The sequence below is a fragment of the Kogia breviceps genome, chromosome 2 (genome assembly GCF_026419965.1).
Source record: "Kogia breviceps isolate mKogBre1 chromosome 2, mKogBre1 haplotype 1, whole genome shotgun sequence".
NCBI lineage: Eukaryota > Metazoa > Chordata > Mammalia > Artiodactyla > Physeteridae > Kogia > Kogia breviceps.
Genome location: NC_081311.1, coordinates 191329778 through 191355903, shown reverse-complemented (window position 1 = coordinate 191355903; position 26126 = coordinate 191329778). Strand labels below are relative to the sequence as shown.

Sequence of the window (26126 nt, the reverse complement as noted above, 5' to 3'; positions counted from 1 at the left end):
TATTTATATGTATATATTTTGTATATATATATATATATATATATATATATATATATATATATATACACACACACACATTTAATATCCTTTAAAATTACTACCTGAGTGACTATTTTAAGGGGATTCCATCTTACATTTTTACAGAGAATAATTTGCCTTTAAAAAGAAAATTATTTTCATATTTATTAGATATCAAACAGTTAACTGAAAACATGAACTAATATTTTAATTTTGAGGACCCTTAAAATAAATAGGTGAAAGCCCTGTTAAAATTTTAAAATCGTTATCCAAGCTCAATACCATAATCCATTTGAGGATAGAATTTAGACCAAAGTTCTACCAAATTTGTGTAGAATAAACTGATTGCTTATTTAGACTATCAGCTGACACCGTATTCTCCCATCATGCATTTCACTGGCCTGTATGCTAAAACTGCCTAATGAATGCCTTCCCTTCAGTTATCAACAACTTTGCTTTCTTCCACAAATAGCTTTGTAAGCCCCAGCATCATTGTCCTTACCTAGTAGCTCATCTTATCCCATATCTAGATGATCTCCTTACCAGGTAGGAGGATGGGGACCCTAGCAAATTAAATAGATCTTGGTGCTTGTGGAAGTGATTTTGTACATGTCAGGACATTTATGGAATCCCATAATCCCTTCTCAAAGTGTTCGCCCTGCTAAAGTAACAATGATTTAGTAGCATTTTAAGTCTCTCTGTCTGGGTTAAACCTCTTCTCTAACTTTTGATAGCTCATTTCTCTAACACTATATTTCTCAAAGTATAGCCCAATCATATACATTAGACTTGACCAATCACATACATCAGACTTGATCAGTGCTACTCAAAAAATGCAGATTTCTAGATCTACCACTAGTATCAATTTGAATATTCATTTTTAATTAGGATGTAGGTAATTATTTGGCACGCGGAAGGACTGAAGTCCTGCCCTAGGGTGCTGGATTCAGTTCCTCACTGTCTCACTCAAACCTCATTCTACTGACGGTCTCAGTTATTAAGAGCACTTTAATATCAGAGAGACCACTGACATTTTTCATTTCTAAGGAAATTAATTTAATTTAAAATAAAACATGAGAGAGAGCATGGAGGGAAATTCATAATTCAGAACTTAGGGGTTTTTTGAAAAGGATATGTAATAGAAATCTAAGTCTTCTTAGTATAGGATTTGATTAATATTGCCAAATAAATAACTTTTAAAAGTGCGAGAGAGAGAGAGACAGAAAGAGAAACTGAAGAGATCACCCTTTAGAGACAAGAACAGAATCAAAATCGGCTGTGTTGGTCTTTCAGTGAAAATTGAAATCCCGAATATGACCCCTTACATTACGGTGCTACTAGTAGGCCTCTCAGAAGACATCAATCTTATTTCTTGAGGCATTTCTTTTTTAACTGCAGAGGTATATTTTTAGACTTTTTCTATATTTACCTTTTAAAAAAATCTTTCTATGGACTCAAATACTGTTGTTACACACTAGAATAACATTCAGAGTTGGAAATCTCACATGCGAACATTTGATATTTTTAGTTTTCAAAAGTCGAGAAAGCTCATCACATTCATTCCCCATTGGACCATCATGCTATTGTAAGAAAGATAATGCCATGAAAGATAATGACATCTTGGTTGGAGCATCAGGACAGAAAGGTCACTCCAAAGAAAATAGTGGAATCTCCAAAACTGTGTACCCTTTGTACATTCTTGAAAAATCTGGTTGCTGTCTTTTGTTTTATTTTTAATCAAAAAACACATTTTCTTCTTAGTTTTGATTATACTGTTGATCTAGTACTTAGCTTTGAATGAAGTAAAACGAGAACATAATTCTCTTCTCTCCATAAAATTATTGAATGTGAAATGATAGTAAAACAGTGCTGGATTATTTGTTGTCTCATATATGAATATCAAGGGAATGATAGGGTAGTAAAGGAAAGAAAAATGTGATAAAGTGTGGAAAAATAGCACAGAATACTTCAAGACTTCCAAAATGGCAAATTTTCTGAGATTTAAAATGTCTTTTATTTCTGTCTTATTCTGAAGAGTAATTTTAACCTTCATATTCATGTTTTATTGAATAAAAATTCTGTTTCACTCATATAAATGCCAGGTCTCTGTACTCCGCCATTGTTGTAAACAAAAGCTTAAATTATGGACCAGGATAGATAATAACTCAGTTCCAGTTCTTTCACTTAAAGCCATATGAACTTGAGATAATTACTTCAACCACTTCAGGTCTAATTTTTTCTGAATAATAAAATAAGACTATGCACTATTTCCTAGATTCATGGTGAGGACGAAACTGGGTTACATATAAAAATAACTACCACAGGCCCTGGCACATTGTAGACACCACAGCTGTAAGTCTCTATCACTCTTAGTTCTTTGTAGGCTGCCCTCCTCTAATGATACACAGCATCCTATAAAGATGGCAGAGAAAGCCATTTCGTAACAGTAGTTTTTACCTTTTATAAAAATATATGGTTTTAACTAGATTTCAAACAGTTAACTGAGATAATGGCCTTTTTTCTCCCCATGATGATGTTGAATATGCTGGAGGTAAATGTGCAGCTACAGCAAAACTGTGCTTGACTATTAGTTGTCATTTGAGTAGGTACCATGTGGACAATGGTATGTCTGTTTAACTTGTGTTCATACATTCCAGGATCACAATTAGAGCTTAGGCTGAATATTTTCATTGAAGGACTGAGAGCTTGTTCAGACTCTTTCCATGATTCAATATGTAAAGATACATTAAAAAATATCATGGGTTTAGGGCATGCTACTACATTGCCCAGTTCAACCAGGGAGTTAGAGTTTGTCTTTGTACCATAATCTCATACTTGGTACCTGACAGTAATAGCTTTTCCTTCCACTGAATACAGAGAAAAGCTATTTTTCTTTGAAGTGTCTGTGATCCAAAACCTGGGCCTTGGTTAGAAATTATAGAAAGGATGTAATAATTCAGAGAATGCCGATGTGACCAGCTTCCCATGGGCTTCCCTGGGTAGAAACATCACATACATGTGGCTGCATTTTGCTGCCTGAAGGAGAAAGTGCTCTCTGTGACCACTTGCAGTAAGGAGAGCGCAGAGAAAGGTGAATGCATATTTATCCAGACTCTTCCTGTATTGTTTTTTCCCCTTACAGATCCAGCTATGTATGTTTGCTGTGTTGGTGTATAGAAGGATGTAATCTGGAAAGCAGATTACATTAATTTAATTTTGTAACTACTTACTAAAATCTATTCTCTGCTTCTTAGATATATCTATTACTTCTCCAAATTGAGCAAACCCAAGGAACATAAAGAAAAGGAGACATAGTCCCCTTTCCAACGTAAAAGTGAGAAGGAGTCCTTGCTCCACTTTATAGTATCCACATAACCAGCTTTGCTTTACAAAGTTCCAAATTTAAATGTACATTATTGGCTTCCATCCATATCACCGGCTCCCTTCTTCTCCAGCACTTTCCTCAAGTCTGACAGTTAATTACATCCACCTTTCATGTTAACTCTTTATTTTCCATCAGCCTCTTCTTAAATACAATTTCCCACCCTAATGCCATGACCACTACCCTTTGTGCTGATGTGGGCTAAAATCATGTTTTAAAAATAGCAAAACGAATGTCACTCAGTAAAGTTAAATTTATTATTCTAATTTTATTGTGCTTTTCTAGTGTCTGATAGAAATGTTAAAATTTTGTCAATTTTTTCTTGTTTACTATACAAGTCATACTTCGGTTACTAAACAAGTCATATCAACCTGAAATCATTACAAAATAAACTTGAAATATTTTGACCAACTAAATATGTAATGAATGAGAATGACCCTGCCTAATTTTATTATGTAAATGACAATGTACTGTGCAGAAAATAGTTGACATAGCAGGTCTTAGGCTGCTATCTTTAGAAGATTCTGCTTTCAAGGTTGGCTCTAGGCTTCTGACACTTTCCCTAACTAACAGGGGTGTTTCATTGTGTCTAGACAGTTTGTACATACAATGTGACTTATGTTTAACATCTGCTGGGAGTCTGGAATTTTTCTAGTTGCTAGGCAGAGAATGCCTATGTGACCATCTTCCAGTGGGCTTTCCTGGGCAGGAACATCACAGACGTGTGGTTGCATTTTGCTGCCAGAGGGAGAATGTGCTCTGCGTGACCACTTACAGGAAGGAGAGAGCAGAGAAAGGTGAATGCATATTTATCCAGATACCTCCTATATTGTTCTTTCCCTTACAGCTCCAGCTGTGTATGTTTGCTGGGTGGATGTAATAAATCTTAGGTAAAACATGACTCGGTGCTGAGACCCTGAGTTCTTTTAGCAAATCACTGAACATATGAGGGGTCTCGGAGACCCCTGAAATAATTACCTCATTAAATTAAATACTCATTAGTATAAAATAAAACAATAAAGTTTGCCGTTTTCAATCTCCTGAGACAGAGCCAATACTTTTTCCTCTCTTCTCCCATAATACATACATTACTTCCTTGCTTAAAAACCTGCCTTTATTTGTAAATATGTTCTCCCATTCTGTGGGTTGTCTTTTGGTCTTGTTTATGGTTTCCTTTGCTGTGCAAAAGCTTTTAAGTTTCATTAAGTCCCATTTCTTTACTTTTGCCATTTCTCTAGAAGGTGGGTCAAAAAGGATCTTGCTGTGATTTATGTCAAAGAGTGTTCTTCCTATGTTTTCCTCTAAGAATTTTATAGTGTCTGGCCTTACATTTAGTTCTTTAACCCATTTTGAGTTTATTTTTGTGTATGGTGTTAGGAAGTGTTCTAATTTCATTCTTTTACATGTAGCCGTCCAGTTTTCCCAGCACCACTTATTGAAGAGGCTGTCTTTTCTCCATTGTATATTCTTGCCTCCTTTATTAAAGATATGGTGACCATATGTGCATGGGTTTATCTCTGGGCTTTCTAACTGACAAAGGATTAACCTCCACAAACAATTCATACAGGTCAGTATCAAAAAAACAAGCAAGCCAATCCAAAAGTGGGCAGAAGACCTAAACAGACATTTCTCCAAAGAAGATATACAGATTGCCAACAAACACATGAAAGGATGGTCAACTTCACTAATCATTAGAGAAATGCAAATCAAAACTACAATGAGATATCATCTCACACCGGTCAGAATGGCCATCATCAAAAAATCTACAAACAATGAATGCTGGGGAGGGTGTGGAGAAAAGGGAACCCTCTTGCACTGTTGGTGGGAATGTAAATTGATACAGCCCCTATGGAGAACAGTACAGAGGTTCCTTAAAAAACTACAAATAGAACTACCATACGACCCAGCAATCCCACTACTGGGCATATACCCTGAGAAAACCATAGTTCAAAAAGAGACATGTACCAAAATGCTCATTGCAGCTCTATTTACAATAGACAGGACATGGAAGCAACCTAAGTGTCCATCGACAGGTGAATGGATAAAAAATATGTGACACATATATACAATGGAGTATTAATCAGCCATAAAAAGAAACGAAATTGAGTTATTTGTACTGAGGTGGATGGACCTAGAGTCTGTCAAGCAGAGTGAAGTAAGTCAGAAAGAGAAAAACAAATGCCATATGCTAACACATACATATGGAATCTAAAAAAAAAAAAAAAAAAGTTCTGATGAACCTAGGGACAGACAGGAATAAAGACACAGACGTAGAGAATGGATTTGAGGACACGGGGAAGGGGAAGGGGAAGTTGGGACGAAGTGAGAGAGTAACATTGACATAGACACACTACCAAATGTAAAATAGCTAGTGGGAAGCAGCCGCATAGCACAGGGAGATCAGCTCGGTGCTTTGTGACCACCTAGAGAGGTGGGATAGGGAGGGTGGGAGGGAGAAGCAAGAGGGAGGAGATATGGGGATACATGTATACATATAGTTGATTCACTTTGTTATAAAGCAGAAACTAATACACCATTGTAAAGCAATTATACTCCAATAAAGATGTTTTAAAAAAAAAAAAAAAACCTGCCTTTTCAACCCTGCACTTAAGATTCCAATGCCTCATGAATATCTACCTATTCCCTCCCCAACTTCACCTCAGTTCCCTTGTTCCCTTGCCCACTGGAATTCAGCCATAATCTCCATCCCAGAAGAGAGTCATGCATTGCCTCTACTCACCAGATGGGCCCGCTTCTCTCCTCCATTCTCCTATTGCCTTCACAAATGTACTGCTCTGCCACAGCCCTAAAATGTCTTTAATCTGAAGGACAGTTAGAAAAGTTGGACATTGAATATTAAAATTAATCTCCAAATCTGGATGCTTTCTTCATAATTATTTATGAGCCATAAGAGAACTAAAACTAAATTCAGCTGGCAATCCGTTTATAAACTGCTGCCATTGGTATGATGTCTGCCAAAATGTCAGCATTCACAGTTTTTATCAGTTAAGATTTGTTGACTGAAAATGAAGGAACACCTGACTCTCCGTGGCTTAAACGATAAGAAGAGTATATCTTACCTTCCATGAACTCTGAGACAGGTGGTTTCCAGCTTTCTTAGGAGCTCTACAGTATCAGGCCACTGAGTTGGTACTTCTGCATTTCTCTTAGCCTTCCCTTTTTAGCTGCAATTAGGCAGCTGCTATCCCAGACACAACTATATTCATGCAGAAAGCAGGGGGTAGGTGATATGTTGGTGGTTAAAATAGCTTTTTCTTCACAGGGCTGACTCTCGCTTTTATCAGAGAGTAGAGTCTTTCCCACAAGAGAACAGTCAGCTTATTTTATAATGCATTGGCTAAAAGTAGTTAGTCCCCTAAGACAATCCTGCCAAAGATAAGTAGCATACACAAGACTGGCTTAGACCAGTCAGGACTTGTCTCAATGCCTGGAGGAAAGGCCTGAGCCTGTTGCTACTGAACAAAGTAGCAATTACATGAGCAGTAAACGTTGGGCAGGTCAGCTGTTCGGACACCATTTGGTTCATCATAGTCATCTAGAGTACTGATGAAAATACAGATCTTGGGCCTTAATCCCCAGAATTTCTGTTTCAGAAGGTCTGATGTGGAACCAGAGAACCTGCATTTCTAACTACTTCCCAGGTGATGCCGCTGTGGCCGCTCTGGAGACCACACCTTGAGAACTACCGAGGAAGACAAGCATCAGCTTCTGCCACGAAACTCCGTACGTTCCAGGTGACGTCAAGTTTGACTGCTGGCTTCTTTACAGTCATAGGTAAGCGTTAGTGTTGGTCTCATTTGATATAGACAAGGTTTATCACTGGCCTCACCTACAGCTGTAGACAAGGGTTGATACTGGCCTCACATTCAGAGTAGAAACATGCATTGAATCAATGCCAACCTTCATAATTTTAAACTCAATTTTTTTGATGTGTTTCATCATGTCTAATGTATAGGGAAACAAATTATAAAGTAACAAACACTTTATTTGTATAAAACACATCAACTTTAATTCAAAATGCTGGCCAGCCCAGATCATTCAAAAAATCAAGAATTACTTTAAGAAATGTAAATGCAGTAAAATATTGCATTTTCCCAAACTCCTGAATATGTAAAATGAGAAGGATAATAATGCTTTACATTTTCTAAAAATATTACATCCTGGAAAATAGAATCTTAGCATGGATTAACAATCTCAAACCAATTACAGGAGTAGAAAAATAAGTTTAGTAAATACACTTTTATGGGTAGATTTTTGGGGAATTGAGAGAACATGTCTAAGAGACTATATAACATATGCAAATAATGATTTGGATAAGTTTTTTAATATAATAGGCAGATATGAAAGTGGTGGGTAACATTATTAAAGAATGTCTATTAATACCATAGACCATCATCATGTACTTGTTGATTATGTATTATGTATTATCCAGTGTGGCAATAATGTCCTGTTATGTGTGTGTCTGGACAGTCTGTAGAGGCAACAAGGTTTACCCACATGAAGTGTCTAAGCAACAAGCAAAGTTACGAGAAATAGACATTTCAATGGCCATAGGCCCAAGTACTATGATAAAGAGTATGCACATCCCTTGTAGTAGATGGAGAAGTTTTCACAAAGGAAAATTCTGCCTTAGATGGGATAGAATATTTAGAGTTAAGGGCAAGAGAAGAAATGCCAAGTTAAGACAATAGAGAGGCATAAAAATATGCGCAAAACAATGCAAGAAGAAGAAATCACTTTCTCTGGATAATAAGGATGAAGTTTGGCTGACTCAAGGATGAGAATTATAGTAATTAAGAGCACACTGGCTTTTGAACGGAATGCTTATCCTGGTGAACTACATATGTGAGTAAACAAACTTATGGTGAAAATCTATTCAACGAAGCATTGTCACAGAGTAAATTTCTAAGGTTAAAATTCACAACTAAGGAGCTATTAAATGTGAAAATAAGTTCTATATAAAATAGAGATATTCTTTTCCATGCCATAAAGGATTATCTTATAAACACACAGCACATTTCACATGGGTTAGGAGCCAAGTAGCCCCATCTGTGCTCCAGATACTATTAACCACCTTAGAAAGAACTCAAGTTCTGCCTGAGCCCTATATTTTCATAAACATTTATGATCCCATGTAACTAATTGCTCTTTTGTCATGGATACTTTTATCTTCCTCTTTATAAGTCCCATATTTTTGTTAATTTTTACTAGTACTGCCTACACATTGGCTGTATTCTTTACTTAAGAAATCTAGGTTAATATTATAAAATTGGTTTACATCTTATCATTTCAAAAGTAAAGAATCGGAGGAGTGAGAGCAAGGGAAGTAAGGCTTTCTCTCTTCACTTTATGCACCTCTGTATTGTTGGGAAATTTTAACAAGCATTTACTATTTTTGAAATTTTTAAAAATATTATCTTTTTAATGGGGGTAAAATGTACATAACATAAAATTTATTATTTAACCATTTTTCATAGTACGATTCATTGGCATTAAGTACATTCACAGTGTTGTGCAACAATCATTACTCTCCATATCCAGAACTTTTTCATCACCCCATATTGAAGCTCCATACCCATTAAACAACAACACTTCAACCCCTTTCCCCTCACCTGTTAGAAACCATTATTCTACTTTCTGTCTCTATGACTTTGACCACTCTAGGTACCACAAATAAGTGGAATTGTACTGTATTTCTATTTTTGTGTCTGGTTTATTTCTCTTATCATAGTACTTTCAAGATTCATCTATGTTGTAGCATGTATCAGAATTTCACTCCTTTTTAAGGTTGAATATTCCATTTTATTCCTACACCACATTTTGTTTATCAGTTCATCCATCAATGGACATTTGGGTTGCTTCCACCTCTTTGGCTATTGTAAATAATGTTATCAACATGGATATACAAATATATGTTTACGTCCTTGCTTTCAATTCCTTTGAGTATATATATTTAGCAGTGGAATATCTGGATCATACGGTAATTCTATGTTTAATTTTTTCAGGAACCACCATACTGTTTTCCATAACAGACACACCATTTTACGTCCCCACCAGTAATGCCAAGGGTTCCAATTTTTCCACATCCTTCCTCATCAACACTTGTTATTTTCTGTTTGTTTATTTTTTTTAATAGTAGCCATTCTATTGGGTGTGAGGTGATTTTATTGTGGGTTTGATTTTCTCTTTCCTAACCATTACTGATGTTGGGCACCTTTTCAAGTGTGTATAGAGCCATTTATACACCTTCTTTGGGAAAATGTCTATTTAAATTCTTTGTAAATTTTTTTAATTGGATTGTTATTTTGTTGGTCTTCATTCTTTTGCGTGTGGATATCCAGTTTTCTCCATTTGTTTGTTTGTTGAAAAGATTGCCCTTTCCTCACTGATTGGTCTTGACAGCCTTGTCAAAAAACTGGCATGTGACCACACATGCAAACATTTATTTCTGTTCTCTCTATTCTACTCTATTGTGCTATATATCTTTCCTCATGCCATTACCACACCATTGTGACTACTGTAGCTTTGTAGTAAATTTTGAAATCAGCAAGTTTGAGTCCTCTTACTTTATCCTTTTTGAAGATTGTTTTGGAAAGTAATTACTTCTGTATTTTGCTATTTGTTTTCTATGTACCTTACAGATTTTTTTGTCCCTCATTTCTTGCATCACTGTCTTATTAGTGTTTATTCGATTTTTTATCATGAAATTTTAGAATTCTCTTCTCATTTCCTTTTTCTGTATATTCTCTAGCTATTTTCTTTGTGGTTACTATGGGAATGACACAACATCCTAAAGTTTTAACACTCTTATTTGAATTTATACCAGCTTGATGTCAATCACATACAAAAGAACTCTACTCCTATACAGCTCTATCCCAACTCCCTTTCAGCTGTCAAAGTCATAAGATTCCACTTTTATGCTTTGTGTGTCCAAAACATATACATTAATTTTTTTTAATGTAAAGTCTCTTTAATTATGTAGAAAACAAAAAGTAGAGTTAAACCAAAATTACAATAATTCTAGGGATGCTCTAGTTGACCCTAATATTTATGCTGAGGATAAATATGTCAGAATTTATAAACTTTTTGATCTAGAAAATATGATATGAGTATTTATGTTACAGTTAAATATGAAATGGCAGCTGAAGTTTATAGTTATTTAAACATTGAATTATTCCCTCACTTGAAATCACATACTTAGTCAAAATTTTTTAAAATGTATTTAGAGGGCTTCCCTGGTGGCACAGTGGTTAAGAATCTGCCTGCCAAGGTAGGGGACACGGGTTCGACCCCTGGTCTGGGAAGATCTCACATGCCGCAGAGCAACTAAGCCCGTGCGCTACAACTACTGAGTCTGTGCTCTGGGGCCCACTGAGCCACAACTACTGAAGCCTGCGCACGTAGAGCCGGTGCTCTGAAACAAGAGAAGCCACCACAATGAGAAGCCCATGCACCACAAAGAAGCGTAGCCCCCACTCGCTGCAACTAGAGAAAGCCCGAGTGCAGCAATGAAGACCCAAAGCAGCCAAAAAAAAAAAAAAAATGTATTTAGAATATTTCCTTAGAAAAATTTACTTTTATTCCCATACAAATAATGGTTGGGTCAAGTCACTCTAGTAAAGTAAATAGCTATACCTTAGTTTTAAATCTCTTCTCATAAAATGATTAGATTTTATCTTTAAAATTCAATCGTAATTTAAGACTTGAAAAATGTTTTCAATTTTATGATAAATGTTTTCAATATGTCTTGTGGTCTTAAGATCAAATTATAGGAAAATAAATTAAATAGAAGTCACACACTGAAATATATATCACATTTGGGCTAGAATTCAGAAGGACAGTTCTACTTCAAATGAATATTTTTCCACCTAAGTGTTATAGCGAGCAGTTCTTTTTTCATCAGTCTCCAGCTTTAATTACTTGCACCTGTTAAAAAGCTAATTCATTTCAGTTTCCTTCTTTAAAACATAGGACAATATGTATTTCAAAACATAGGACAGTATCAATAACTTAAGATGTTTTTATGAGACTTCTGGTTTCAATATGTTTATTTACACCGTTTTTATTTCAGAAAATTGCATATTTTGGGGGCAAGTAGAGAATCGAGTCCTGATTTTTAATTTAAGCATTCCTTACATGAGTATAAATGGAAAGTAGACTAGGAAGAAAAATCCTCAACCAGGATTAAAGAGTATTGTGTCCTAAAGGGAAATGCATCACTAAATCGAAATACAGAAAGCAGCTGCCAAAGTCACATAATTTTCATAGATAGTATTGAAACATAATAAGATTAATTTCAAAAACTCTTGCATTCCAAAAAAATTTAGATCAGCAACACTTATGGCACATAAAAGAGATTGTTATCAAGGCCCACAATTAAAGACAGTAATGGTATGCCAGCCATAGCCACAACTCCTTTTCCTCAGAAAGCTGAGTGTTATACATGGAGGGAGAGATGCACAAAGGTGGTATTGCATAGTGATGAAGAGCGAGTGCCAGGAGCCAATGTCAGGTATGAGCCTTTCTTGCTCTATGACCTTGATCAAACTTCTTAACCTCCCTGTGCCTTAGTTTTCTCCTTTGTCAACTGAGCATAACAATAGCACCTACCTCAATGGTGGTAACAGTTAATTGGTCACCATATGTAACACACTTACAAGAGTGCTTATTACATAATAGGCATTTTTTAAATGTAAGTTATTTTTATAGCTATCATTATTATTAATTATTATTATGTCTGAGGCAGGGGAGAAACACGTAAGAAAGGAAGGATATCGACTGTAATGGGTTGAATTGAGTTCCCTAAAAATTCATATTAAAGTCCTAACCCCCATAGCTCAGAATGTGACCTTATATAGAAATAGCAGGGCTTCCCTGGTGGCGCAGTGGTTGGGAATCTGCCTGCCAATGCAGGGGACACGGGTTCGAGCTCTGGTCTGGGAAGATCCCACATGCCGCAGAGCAGCTAAGCCCGTGAGCCACAACTACTGAGCCTGCGTGTCTGGAGCCTGTGCTCCGCAACGGGAGAGGTCGCGACAGTGAGAGGCCCGCGCACCGCGATGAAGCTTGGCCCCCACTCGCCAAAACTAGAGAAAGCCCTCGCATAGAAACGAAGACCCATCACGGCCAAAAATAAATAAATAAATAAATTTATTTTTTTAAAAACCTGAAGATGGCTTAAAAAAAAAAAAGAAATAGCATTACTTCAGATATAATTAATTAAGTTGAGTTCGTATTGGAGTAGAGCCGGCCCCTAATTCACTGTAACGAGAGTCATGAAAAAGAGAAATTTGGACACACACATATGCGTACAGGGAGAATGCCATGTGAAGGTGGAGGCAGAGACTCGGTGATGATCTACAAGCCAAGTAAGGCCAAAAATTGCCAGCAAAGCGTCAGAAGCCAGGAGAGAGACATGGAACACATTCTCTCCCACAGTCCTTAGGTGTCACCCGCCCTGCCAACATCTTGATCTTAGACTTTTGGCCTCCAAAACTGCGAGACAATAAATTTATGTAGTTTAAGCCATCGAGTTTGTAGCACTGTGTTATGACAGTTCTAGCAAACTAATATGCTGTTCTAAAACTAGTAATATACAAATCCATCCATATTCTTAATTTTCTAAAGTAGAGGTAGAGGGAAAAAAAGGAAGACGGTCCCTGCTGTACTCCTGCAGTTTTACTGTTTGGTAAGTGGTTGCACACACCATGTTTCTTTGTGAACCTTACACAAGCTAGTGAGAGGGCCTCCAAGTGAACCCTTGAGAGAGACTGGGGTTACCACTGGGCATGGAAGAGGAGCCTTTGTCCACCAGGTGGAAACTTGAAGGGCTCCAGAAACTCCTATCCACCCCTTGAGGCTACCATGGACAGAGCCCTGGGTGTGAGCCCTTCTGAAAAGCCCATACACACCTCCTGGGGTTTGAGGGTGTGCATGAGCTCTACGCTGGCACCTCCCTCTCTGGAGAATCCCAAGATGTTTGACTACTTTGACTTGTTTCTTAGGAAATGTATTGCAATGTTTTAAAAAAGCTGGCTCTGGAGTCAGATTACCCAGGTTGAAACAATGGTTTCATTTCACCCCACTTACTAGAGATGTCCTTTGGGCAAGATATTTAATGTCATTGTGTATCATTTTCCACATTTTGTTAAAGTTGGAATGATAATAATTGCACTTCTTTTATAAGTTTGTGGGAGAAATTAACTATAATGAAAAGTGTGTAGCATAGTGTCTGGCATACAAGAAGCATTCAATAAATTCTAATTATTATTATTATACTGTAATATAATTTTCTAAACAAACCTGTATTCACTGAAATGTGGAAAAACCATTGAAACTTGCTCAAATAATTCTCATGTAGATCTTTTGTGTTCAATAGTATGGCTGAATAGAGATACAGTCTTATGGCAGAAAATATATATCTACATAGTTTCAAAAGAAGTAAGGACTTTCACCCCCAATCCTTCTCCTCATTTTATCACACAAGATTTATTTTTCTAATGTGATCTGGAATCAGATCAAGTAGCTGGGACTGAGCAGTGAACAGTGAGGGAAGAAGGGTTATATTTAGGGCAGAGGCCAGCAGTAACTCAGTTAAGGAAGATGAAAACTGAGCCTTGAGAGGAAGGTTGTAAAAAATCTGAGCCTGAGAATCCCATACTGAGTCACAGTGGGGAGGGAGGTGGAAAAAGACCTTTATTGGGGATGTTCCTTGGCTATTGACACAGCTGGCGCAAACCCTCTTTAGAGAAAAGTTATCCCAGTTAAAGCATAATGATCTTCCACAAATGAGGTCCGAGCAGTAAGTCTGCAAACATCAACAAGCACCAAAAAAACCATGAGACCCAATACATGAGAGAGCCAACAGCAATATAAAATGATATTCTTATTTCTTCAAGGATCAAAGATATTGGAATTGTCAGGTCCAGGATATCAAACAGCTATGTGTGCAAGGATTACACAAATAAAGGGTTCGAAGATGAGCATGCAATAAGAGATCATAAGAACAGATAGACTTACTTAAAAATAGAATATTTAGTGACATAAAAAATAAATTTTTGAATTAAAAAATTCAGTAGATATCCTAAATATCAGTTTAGAAATAGTTGAACCATTTAGTGAAAGAGAGGATTTAGAACAGAAGATTTATCAGAAATTACAGAGAGAAAGATAAACATTGTATAATCTCTCTTGTGTATGAAATCTAAACAAACAAAAACTCATGGATACAGACAACAGACTGGTGCTTGTCAGAGTGTGGGGTGGGAGTGAGAGAAATGGATTAAGAGGGACGAAAGGTAAAAAGAAGGAAAAAACCTTAGTAGATGGAATAGAAGCTTAACTACTGACAGCACACAGCAAACATGATATTTACTGATATAAAAGTAGTATTTCCACAAAGACAGGGAAAACAGGGCATTATCTTCTACCTCTGCTATCATTCTAAAGTGTACTAAAAGTCTTACTAAATCAATAAAGTAGTATGGAGACTGAAAGGAAGGACTCAACTGTCATTATTTGTAAACAAGATGATCATCTGAATAGAAAATGCAAGAAAGTCAAATGAAAAATTGTCAGAAATTACTAGACTTATAAGAAAGATAAAAAATCAGTTCAGCAGGATTCTATTCATTATTGCCACACATACAAAAATAATAGTATACTTAGACATAAATATTATCAGAAGTATGTAAGATATAAATAAAATTGTAAAAGTTTATCAAAGGACACAAAAGAAGAACAAAAGAAGTGGAAAGACATTCTACCTGTTGAGAAGGTTTGGTACTGTATAGATGTCAATTTTGCCTCAAATTAATCTATAAATTCAACTCAATATTAATCAAATTTTTATTGAATTATTTGGTTATTAATCGAATTCTTAATAAACTTCATATGTATGGACTATTTCTAGAAGGGCAGAGAAGAAGTTGGTAACATCAGTCACTTCTTGAGACAGAACTGAATGGATAGGTTATAGGAGAGTCTTATTTACTCATTGTTTACCTTCCTGTGCCTTTTGCATATAGCACCAAGCATATTTGTTCCCTAGACAACAAACTAAATAACATTAAAACATAGGTTTCATATGGGGAAGATCTACTTAAAAAAAAAAAGATGTTTTAAAAAAAACAGTGTAATGATATCAAATAGAAAAATATACAATAAAAAAACTCATAACAAAAGCTTTGGTATTGAGGCAGAAATAGTTGACACGTAAGCGGAGCAGAATAGAGAGTTAAAAACAGAATTGATGTATATATGGAAATTCAGTTTATGTTAAAGGTGGCATTTTAAATCAATGGGTTAAAGAATGGACTATTGAATAAATACTGATCAGGATTCTTGGGAGTAGTAATTGAAACAATGTTTTAAAAGAACAGAAATTATACAGAATGTATCACATACAGAGTGAGGAAAATGGCAAATGTGAACACACTTTAAGAGATATGAAGGCTAGAATGAGAATGGGGTATGTATATCTAACTGAGGTTTCTTAAGAAGGGAAGAGAGGAAAAAGAGGCAGTATTTGAAAATATAAAAACTGCAAATATTCTAAACTGATGAAAAACATGACATATATATATATATATATATATATATATATATATATATATATATATATATATGCTAAACACCCATCCAGGAAGATAAATTAAAATCCTCAAACTAAAAGCATAAACATTGGAAAAAAACAGTTGGAAGCTAAGTAAACTTTTAATCTGCAGATGATATGAGTATGTACATAAAACCCCACAAAAATCTACAAGTTAGTAAAATAGTAAAGATAATTTAGAAACATGGCTGGACATAGGATGGATATACAAAACTCAACTGCATTTCTAAATGCAGCAACAAACAGAAATTTTAAAAAATATCTAGCCTTTATAATAAACAAATATTGAAATATATCAAAGAATTCATCTAATAAGAGATAAGCATCACCTATATCAAGAAAGTTATACGGTACTGATGAACCTAGTGACAGGACAGGAATAAAGACACAGATGTAGAGAAAGGGCTTGAGAACACAGCAGGAGAAGGGGAAGCTGGGATGAAGTGAAAAAGTAGCATTGATATATATGTACACTACCAAGTGTAAAATGGATGGCTCGTGGGAAGCTGCTGCATAGCACAGGGAGATCAGCTCAGTGCCTTGTGACCACCTAGAGGGGTGGGATAAGGAGGGTGGGAGGGAGGCACAAGAGGGAGGAGATATGGGGATATATGTATACGTATAGCTGATTCACTTTGTTATACAGCAGAAACTAACACAGCATTGTAAAGCAATTATACTCCAATAAAGATGTGGAAAAAAGTTATATAGTTTTATTGAAATATATTGAGAGACCTTAACAAATAGATATTCTATTTTATTAGAGAGGTAGAATCATTTTTCCATTCTCCACAAGTTGATCTGAATATGCAATATAATTTCAATAAAAATACCAATAGCATTTTATGTGAAATTTGACAAAATTATTTGAAAATTTATTTGGAAAAGCAAAGGGCAGAAGTATACTCAAAACATTCCTAAATTTAAAAAAAAAAAAGAATAAAATGTGGCTCTATCAGAAATAAAAGCTTATAAAACTATAATAATTAATATAGTTAATTTTGGTATAGGAATTCCCAAATAGTTCAAACACAGAGTCCAGAAACAATAACTATGATATATGATAGAAATAGCACTGAAGAGCATTAAGAAATGGAACAATTATTCAACACATGAAAATTAGATAATAGGTTGCACAGCAGAAAAATGCACAAAGGACATGAAAAAAGCTTTATATAGAAGAGTAAATAGATATGGCTGACATATGGAAAGACATTCAATCTCATTAGTACACTAAGAAATGTGAGTCAAGATCACAATGAGATACGGTTTTACGTCCATTAGATTGACAAATACTTAGAAACTTGACAATGCTGATGAGGACGTGGAGCGACAAAAACACAGGTACCCTTGCGGAGGTTCTAATCAGTACGACCATTTGGAAAACATCTCATTTTCCATTTTGTAGGTGTGAAGACATGTATATACATGGCCCAGGAAATTCCTATCCTAAAGAAACTCCTGAATATGTTCGCCATAAGCAGGGTACAAGAACGCTCCAAATGCTTAGGTGGCAAAAGCCCATCTACAGGAAAAAGAAGCGAATACATTTTGTATAATCACCATGGAGTACTACACAGTGGTAAAAATGAATGGGTCTCTAGCTTCCCTGGTGGCGCAGTGGTTGAGAATCCGCCTGCCGATGCAGGGGACGCGGGTTCGTGCCCCAGTCCGGGAAGATCCCACGTGCCGCAGAGCGGCTGGGCCCGTGAGCCATGGCCGCTGAGCCCGCGAATCCGGAGCCTGTGCTCCGCAACGGGAGAGGCCACAACAGTAAGAGGCCCGCGTACCACAAAAAAAAAAAAAAATGAATGGGTCTCATGTACAAATGACTTAGATGAATTTTAGAAATATCATACTGAGTTAAAAATGTAAATCATGGGAGACTACATATGACTCATTAGAAAGAGAAAAAATAATTGTTATGTTGTTAGGCATAAATATATATGATACAATTATTTTTAAAAGCTGAGAACGGATAAACAAAATTAAAGATATTGCTTACAGCTAAGAAAGAGGCAGTGGGAGAAGATGAGGAACCCATGCACAGATGAAAGTTGCTGTTCAAAGAGCTAAATTATATAATTACAAGGAAAGAAACCCTCTCACTTAAGAAACCTACATATTGGATTCCCATCCCTAAACTAAACAGAAAAATTGAGCTAGTGGTTGGTTTCCATTAGGCATACTGGTAAACTCAGCTAAATGCTATAAAAATAAGAAATTATTCCTGGAAGTAGACATATCTGACTAGCCTCATGTTCTACCACATGACATAACAGTATAAAAATGCCAGTAAATTCAGGGAAAAAAGACTTGCCTTCCCAGAAAACCTACTTAAAACGATAGTATTTTCCTAGTGTTTTAGCTGACTTTTTAATGGAAGGCCACATGGTTTCAAAGGGCAGCTAGTCCACTAAAAGTATGCTGGCTCAAGGCTGCCATTATAAATGATTGCTTTAGAATATGCACATTGTGATGAAAGTCAAATACAAAAAAACATGTGATGACTCACTGGGTTGGCTAGAAACATCTGTCACTGAAATAATAGAATGTGGAAATATGGAGTTCCTCCAAAGACAAAATAAAGCTTTCTGTGGCCTTAAACAGGAATGTTTAGAATATTCAGAATGCAATTGAAACGTCAGACTTTTTATGAGCAAATCTGCTAAAGCAACCTATAAATCATTTCCCAGGTTCAAGATTAGCAGTAAAAAACTTGGACTGCAGAAAGAGAAAAGCAACAAGGGCGTAAGTATTTACTTGCTAGGGGTCACTGGTTAAACTATCTTCTTTGTATTTCTCTCAGATTTAGGTCAATGTTTTTTCTCCTGTTTTTGCTCAGAAAATCACAGGAAATTATCCTTAATCTACCAGACCTGGGATCATGACTATTCTTTTCTCTATAAATATTTATTTTAAATCACTTAGTGAAAATCTAGGCAGGTATTTTATTAGGCAAATAAGCATAATAAAAAATATTAGTCTCAAAAAAAGCACAAAATTCTGAACAAAAGTCAGAAGTCATTTTAATTTTTAACTGTATATATATATATATATATATATATATATATAATATAATTTAAATATTTTATGTTATCGGTTAGCTCCAGTGAGAGTTCCAGTGTGCTCAATGCTACTAAAAGACCATCCAGAATCTGTGATGGAAATCTCTGCAGAAAATACATCAATTTCCTTCCAGTTTTAAAAGTCAGCAGGTTATGGACATTTATTAACTTCATAGGTCAAAACAGAACCATGAACATAGAGACCACATTTTGAGAAGTTATTTATGTCAGGCAGTCTACATATGCTGATTTTTTGTCTATAAAACAACCCTTAAAGATCATTGTTATTAAGCCCACTTACAGATTAGGAAGCCCAAGCTCAGAAAGCTGAACAATTTACATGTACAGAATTTATGAGTATAAGCATGTAGATTCAAACCAAGACTGGCCTTATTTCAAGGCCAATACCAGCTGAAGGGGTAGGAGGTGGCTCTGGAGTTATAAAGGTTGGGTTTGGAATCAGAGCTCTGCCATTCACGAGCTGTGCAAACTCGAACAATTAGCTGAACCTTTTTGCATGTTTGTTTCCTCAGCTCTAAAACAAGACAATAATAATAACACTCAATTTCTTGTAAAACTTAGAAGAAATCATATAAAGTGTCAGACATACAGGAGATACGCAAACACTATGATTACTACTATCTCCCTAAACTTTCCAGTCATGTACCTAAAACTTCCTCTAACATAGCAGAACATCATTACCCACTCAGGTAAAGGAAGAAAATCATAACACAATAAAGTAGTTCCAATACAGAATTTTCATCTGGGGAAATGTAGATGTAAAAGGAATTTAAATTATAAATATATGTTTCCTGAACAATTTCCTTTTACATGCTGAAAAACATGATGAATACTTTTGAAGTCAGTTATTATCGTTTGAAAACTGTAAGAGCTCAAGTTAAGTGGATTTTGTTCTTTTATTGGGTTAGTCATTAGTCTCCACTGGGTCACCTTGAAACTATGATGTGGAGCCTAGACTTCCCCTTTTGCTCTTGCCAGGAATCCTCACAATTGGATTCTCACTGAAATCACCCACAGAGCTTTAAAAACTACTGGTGTCTGGGTCCTCATTCCCAGAGATTCTGTTTAATTGTCTGAGATGAAACCCTAAAATCAGAATTTTTAAAGAGGTTCTATGTGTAATCAGGGTTGAGAGCCACCACCTTGCCCATCTCTAAATAGCTTCATGATACACTTGCCATTGACTAATTAAAATGCCATGTGTATGTTAGAGTAGAAAAGAAAATTAGTGAACTGGACACTATAACTGAGGAAATTAACAGAATGTAGCACAAAAAGAGCGAAGGAAAAAATGAATGCAAGATTAAGAAACACAAAGGATAGAACGACAGGTTCGACATGCTCTATATTTCAGAATAAAAAGAAAAAGATGTTAAGGGAGGCATCAGTATGGTTAAGAATTGTTGACACTTGAAAGAAAATTAAAAATCTGCAGTTTGAAGAAGGACATCAAGTTGGGAGGGAGAATATGCTCAAAAGGACAGGATTTGACCTCCTAAGATACATGTATATCCCAAAGGGGGCAAGATTTAGATAATAGATGGAATTTTAAAATATATATAGTTAACTTACAATATTAAGTTAGTTTCAGGTGTACTACATATAAATGGAATATGTTTGTAATTTAGTTACAAATAGATAAAATACCATTAAATGCAGTAATAAAATGGTAACATCTGTACCAACCACTACATTAGGTATTTATATTTTCACATCTGTTAAAAACCCTACAATAATATCATTGATATCCCCATTTACAGTTGAGGGCACTGAGATTAAGCAGCATTCAATGTAGGTGATAGAGGTTCAACATGACCGAGGCATAATTTGAACCTAGATATATTTGGCTATTGCAGCAAATGAGCCAAAGAATTAACTTTACTCTGAGTAAATGAGTGAAGAATGTCCTTTGAGAGATCACTGGTTATATAAAACAAAGAGAAATTCTCTTTAAGTCACCAGGGCAACTCTTTGTTAAGCTAGTGGAAAGCAAACTTCTGCTCTTCTTTTCACGTGTGCTAATCTCACATGTGATAGCTTAAAAGCTCTTTCATGGAAGAGCACACATCAGGCAAATAATTTCAGGAGAGAGTAAAGTTGAGATTGCGTATCTTACTCTGCTTATTTACTAGAAAGTTACATAACATTCAGGAAACACATGTGGGTTTTATTATGATTTTTTGGCAATATTTGTAAGGAAGGTGAGAGGCAATAAAATGGTTTCATTTTAATAGACCTAAAAGAGTTGAAAGTGAAGTGTGAAAAAATATTCTCAACAAAAAAATACAAAAAATAATTCAAAACATTACTGGGAGCCTTGCCATTAGTTTGTAGCAGTGCATGTAGAATGGTTTTATTTAGTTAGTTACTTTTGAGAATTCATTGCATCTGGACACTTGGCATCTTGTAGTTCTGAAAACTGGATTGCATACATAAATGTTTCTGTATGTGCTAAAGTAAATTACATGTGTTGATGTTTCCTGACAGTAGCAATTGCTGATTATGCATGCATTCAGAATGGATAAATGGGTCAACCACAAACAATGGTGGGTATGGAAAAGATGCCCTCAGTAGCCTATGAGATTTCCCTTGCAACAAAGATCTCTCTGCCTCATTTCCTTGGGTCGGGAAGTAACCTGGAGCTCTTCTCCCTTCTTCATCCCCTGTCCCAGGTAGGCTGCATTACACAGCCCAGAGGGCACCATTCACAGTTGAGCTGTGCTCCAGGGGTGCCATTTATATAAACCATAATGTGGAAGGTCCTTCTTGCAATCATGCCACTTTGTGACCCTGACCGGGCTTCCTGCTTACCTTCCCAGCCTCTTCTGGCACCACGCTGGCTCTTCACATTCTCACCATATTGGCCTCTTTTCACGTCTCCAAACGTGCCATGCTTGCTCTGCCCTAGAAGCTCTGCACTTAAGCTCCTAACTTCATTCATTCAACAAACATTTAAAACAGGTGGTTGCTGGAGGGTAGGAGGGGTGGGAAGGATAAGAGAAACAGGTGAGGGAGATTAAGAGGTGCAAACTTCGTTATAAAATAAATGAGTAACGGGGATGAAATGAACAGTGCGGAGAATACAATCAAGAATAATGTAATATCTTTGTATGTTGACAGACAGTAACTAGATTTATTGTGGTGAACATTTTGTAATGTTATAGACATAGTGAATCCCCATGCTGTGCACCAGGAACTAACATAATGTTGTAGGTCTATCGTACTTCAAAATCAAGCAAACAAACTTGTAGAAAAAGAGATTAGATTTGTGGTTACCAGAGGCAGGGCATGGTGGAGGGGAAATTGGATAAAGGTATTCGAGGGGTACAGACTTTCAGCTGTAAGATAAATAAGTAAGTACTGGCATGTAATGTACACCATGATAATATATTTGACACTACTGTATGTTATATATAAAAGTTGTTGAGAGTAAATCCTGAGTTCTCATCACAAGAAAATTTTTTTTTCTATTCCTTTAATTTTGTATTGTGTGTCCAGATGTCATCACCCACATCTGTGGTAGCTCAGATGCTAAAGGTCCTGCTGGGGGCTTATCATCGACAGATGAATTGATAAAGAAGATGTGGTATGTATACACAGTGGAATATTACTCAGCCATAAAAAAGAATGAAATAATGCCATTTGCAGCAACATGGAAGGACCTAGAGATTATCATACTAAGTCAAGTAAATCAGTAAGAGAAAGACAAATACCATATGATATCACTTATATGTGGAATCTAAAAAAATGATACAAATGAACTTATTTATAAAATGGAAATAGAATCACTGACATAGAAAATAAACTTATGGTTACCAAAGGGGAAAAAGGGGAGCGATAAATTAGGTGTTTCGGATTAACAGACACATACTACTATATGTAAAATAGATAAACAACAAGGACTTACTGGATAGTACAGGGAACTATATCATATATGCGTATATATAACTGAATCACTTTGCTGTACACCTGAAACTAACACAACATTGTAAATCAGCTATACTTCAATAAAATATATATATATATATATATTTTACCAAAAATAACATGAAGAAGCAACTATGGTGAGGATACTCAGCATATTTTATATTTATTTATAATAGAAATATTATTTAAATTATGCTATAAATAATTTTATTTATATATACAATAAATATACATCATTATTTCCTATAAATACCCAGAGATGTTAGGACAATCTGAGAGTGGCCAATCTGGGCAAGGCCACCCTTTGCTAATCTAAATAACTCTCTATAAACCTTGCATTAGCTCCCGCCATGGTAAAAGTGACTCTTTTACCAGCAGTGGTGATAGCTGTGCAGCAGCCCCATAAACCATGAAGATCATCTTGCCAGTCAATGCCCATGTCATTGTTCCTTAGCAACTTTCTCTAGCAACAGAAGGCTTTTCAGTTTCCTTTCCCGACAGCTGGACGTCAGCTTTTAGTTGGTTAAGCTGCCTCTCCCTAGCCTCAAATCATATAAAGATACACCTCGAATTAAATTTGGGCTGTGTTCCTTTCATCTTCCTTTGCCTGGAACAATAATAGCATAATTAATCTATTATTTGTTTGGAGTATGTTATTTCATTATGGCTTAAGAACCATCATTCTGTATGCTACTGGCTTGTGAAATTATTATAGTTCCCTCAGTGAACCTGTGTTAAATAAATTATTGGCAAGAACAATCTCAGCCTCTGAGAATGTGTGTGTGTGTGTGTGTGTGTGTGTGTGTGTGCATGCGTGTTTAGGTTCAGAAGTTCAGTACCTGGTACGAACTATAGTCTGACCTTGCCATTTTTTGACATGAAAATTAAACTATTTGACTTTATAAACATTAAATATATCATAATGAAATACAACCTTATTTATTTTTTCATTTAATTCTATTTCAAAGTTATCTCAGAACTCAGACCAGTAACTAGATAAAGTGAATTCTTGTTTAAAAGAATGCTTTGTCTTAGAAAAGGAATCTCATAAACAAATGCTCTGCATCTATTTATGTATATAATATAATTGTTGATTCCTCAAGTCTCAGTAGCACGTAGATTAAAATAATCACCTTCAACAAAATGAAAAAAATCCTGAAGTACTTGCATTAAAGAACTTTTTGTACATCTCAAACTTACAATTAGAAAAGCACATATGAATATAGGTTGAAGAAAAATAAGAACTAAAAAGGAAGTGAGGAGGAACAAGCAGTACGAAAATCTTTTGGAAGATAGGTAATTATTTTCTGATTCTTCCAAAATATATTCAAATATGTTCAGCTGCAGCATTAAAAAAATTTGCATTTCAAATTTGAAAATCTATGAAAGGAAATATATTTCTTTTTCATACACAATTTTTGATTAGTTCAAATACAGGTGTATTCATTAACCATGAGACAAGACTTAATGGGCATTTAATGGAACTGTGATGACCCAGAATTGGTGCTCAATAGAATTAAGTGAGCTGAAATCAGAGCAATCTGATGGTCATAATAAATAAAAATACTCATAGGAAAATTCGAAAGAATATGACGCATTTGGATAAATGTTTAAAATCTTAAATATTTGCTTAATAATTAGACAAATGTTTATCATCATTCACAAATAGGAACAGTGATAACTATAGTTTCAACAATCAGCTCTATTCTCAAATCAGCATGTGTCTAAAACTATTATATTTGGATATTCAAACTACATTTTACAAGCTTTCTTACTGTGCAATGAAAATGTGTATTCAGATACCCCTAATTTTTGTTTTTAAAATGATGGTCATTGCTTAAATGTCAAGAACAACATTTTAAACCCCCTAGTAGAAATATAGATGAATATCTTTTAGATTTGGGGTAAAGAAAGATTTTTTTTTAAACATGACACAAAAGCATTTACTGAGTGGGAATAGCAATCAATTGTTTGCATTTAAATTAATTTTGTGCATCACAAATGCTTTAAAGAAGATAAAACACATGACTTACGAGCTTGTACACATAACCAAAAAAGGACTAATTCCAAGAACTTTAAGAACACTAAAACTCAATTTTAAAAGCACAAATAACACAATAAAAAGGATTTCTAAAAAAATCAGTTCCAGGAAAAAAAATTCCATTAAGCTAAGAAACAACTCTAAGAAGAGATGTTTAACATCATTAGTGAAAAAGTACATTATGAACACAATGACTTGTTATCATTTCATGAGACATAAGTACATACCATTCAATTGGTAAATTTTTTTTTATAACATCTTTATTGGAATATAATTGCTTTAAAATGGTGTGTTACTTTCTGCTTTACAAAAAAGTGAATCAGTTATACATATACATATGTTCCCATATCTCTTCCCTCTTGCATCTCCCTCCCTCCCACCCTCCCTTTCCCACCCCTCCAGGTGGTCACACAGCACCGAGCTGATCTCCCTGTGCTACGCGGCTGCTTCCCATTCACTATCCACCCTATGTTTGGTAGTGTATATATGTCCATTCCACTCTCTCATTTTGTCACAGCTTACCCTTCCCCCTCCCCATATCCTCAAGTCCATGCTCTAGTAGGTCTGTGTTTTATTCCCGTCCTACCCCTAGTCTCTTCATGACATTTTTTTTTCTTAGATTCCATATATATGTGTTAGCATATGGTATTTGTTTTTCTCCTTCTGACTTTCTTCACTCTGTATGACAGACTCCAGGTCTATCCACCTCACTACAAATAACTGAGTTTCATTTCATTTTATGGCTGAGTAATATTCCATTGTATATATGTGCCACATCTTCTTTATCCATTCATCTGTCGATGGACACTTAGGTTGCTTCCATGTCCTGGCTATTGTAAATAGAGCTGCAATGAACATTGTGGTACATGACTCTTTTTGAATTATGGTTTTCTCAGGGTATATGCCCTGTAGTGGGATTGCTGGGTCGTATGGTAGCTCTATTTGTAGTTTTTTAAGGAACCTCCATACTGTTCTCCATAGTGGCTGTATCAATTTACATTCCCACCAACAGTGCAAGAGTGTTCCCTTTTCTCC

The 26126-nt window shown here is 35.6% G+C and overlaps 1 protein-coding gene and 1 long non-coding RNA gene across 4 annotated transcripts in view; one reads left to right on the top strand and one right to left on the bottom strand.

Annotated features, from left to right (window-relative positions):
- The window catches only part of LOC136793632 (uncharacterized), a 108577-nt gene extending 101954 nt beyond the window's left edge, over positions 1–6623 (bottom strand). Inside the window, exons 1-2 of the long non-coding RNA XR_010839235.1 lie at positions 6481–6623; positions 6141–6222 (exon numbers count right to left, since the gene is read on the bottom strand). This is a non-coding gene — a long non-coding RNA (uncharacterized lncRNA). The remainder of the gene's footprint in view (positions 1–6140; positions 6223–6480) is intronic.
- A 77-nt stretch (positions 6624–6700) lies between these two features.
- SPHKAP (SPHK1 interactor, AKAP domain containing) overlaps positions 6701–26126 on the top strand; it is a 200971-nt gene continuing 181545 nt past the window's right edge. For 2 of the 3 annotated variants that reach the window (XM_067027072.1, XM_067027069.1), the window contains exon 1: positions 6830–7195. The gene's annotated coding sequence lies outside the window, so the exon portion shown is untranslated. Of the gene's footprint in view, positions 7196–26126 lie in introns of all 3 variants that reach the window. The other variant, XM_067027070.1, reaches the window with a different exon arrangement.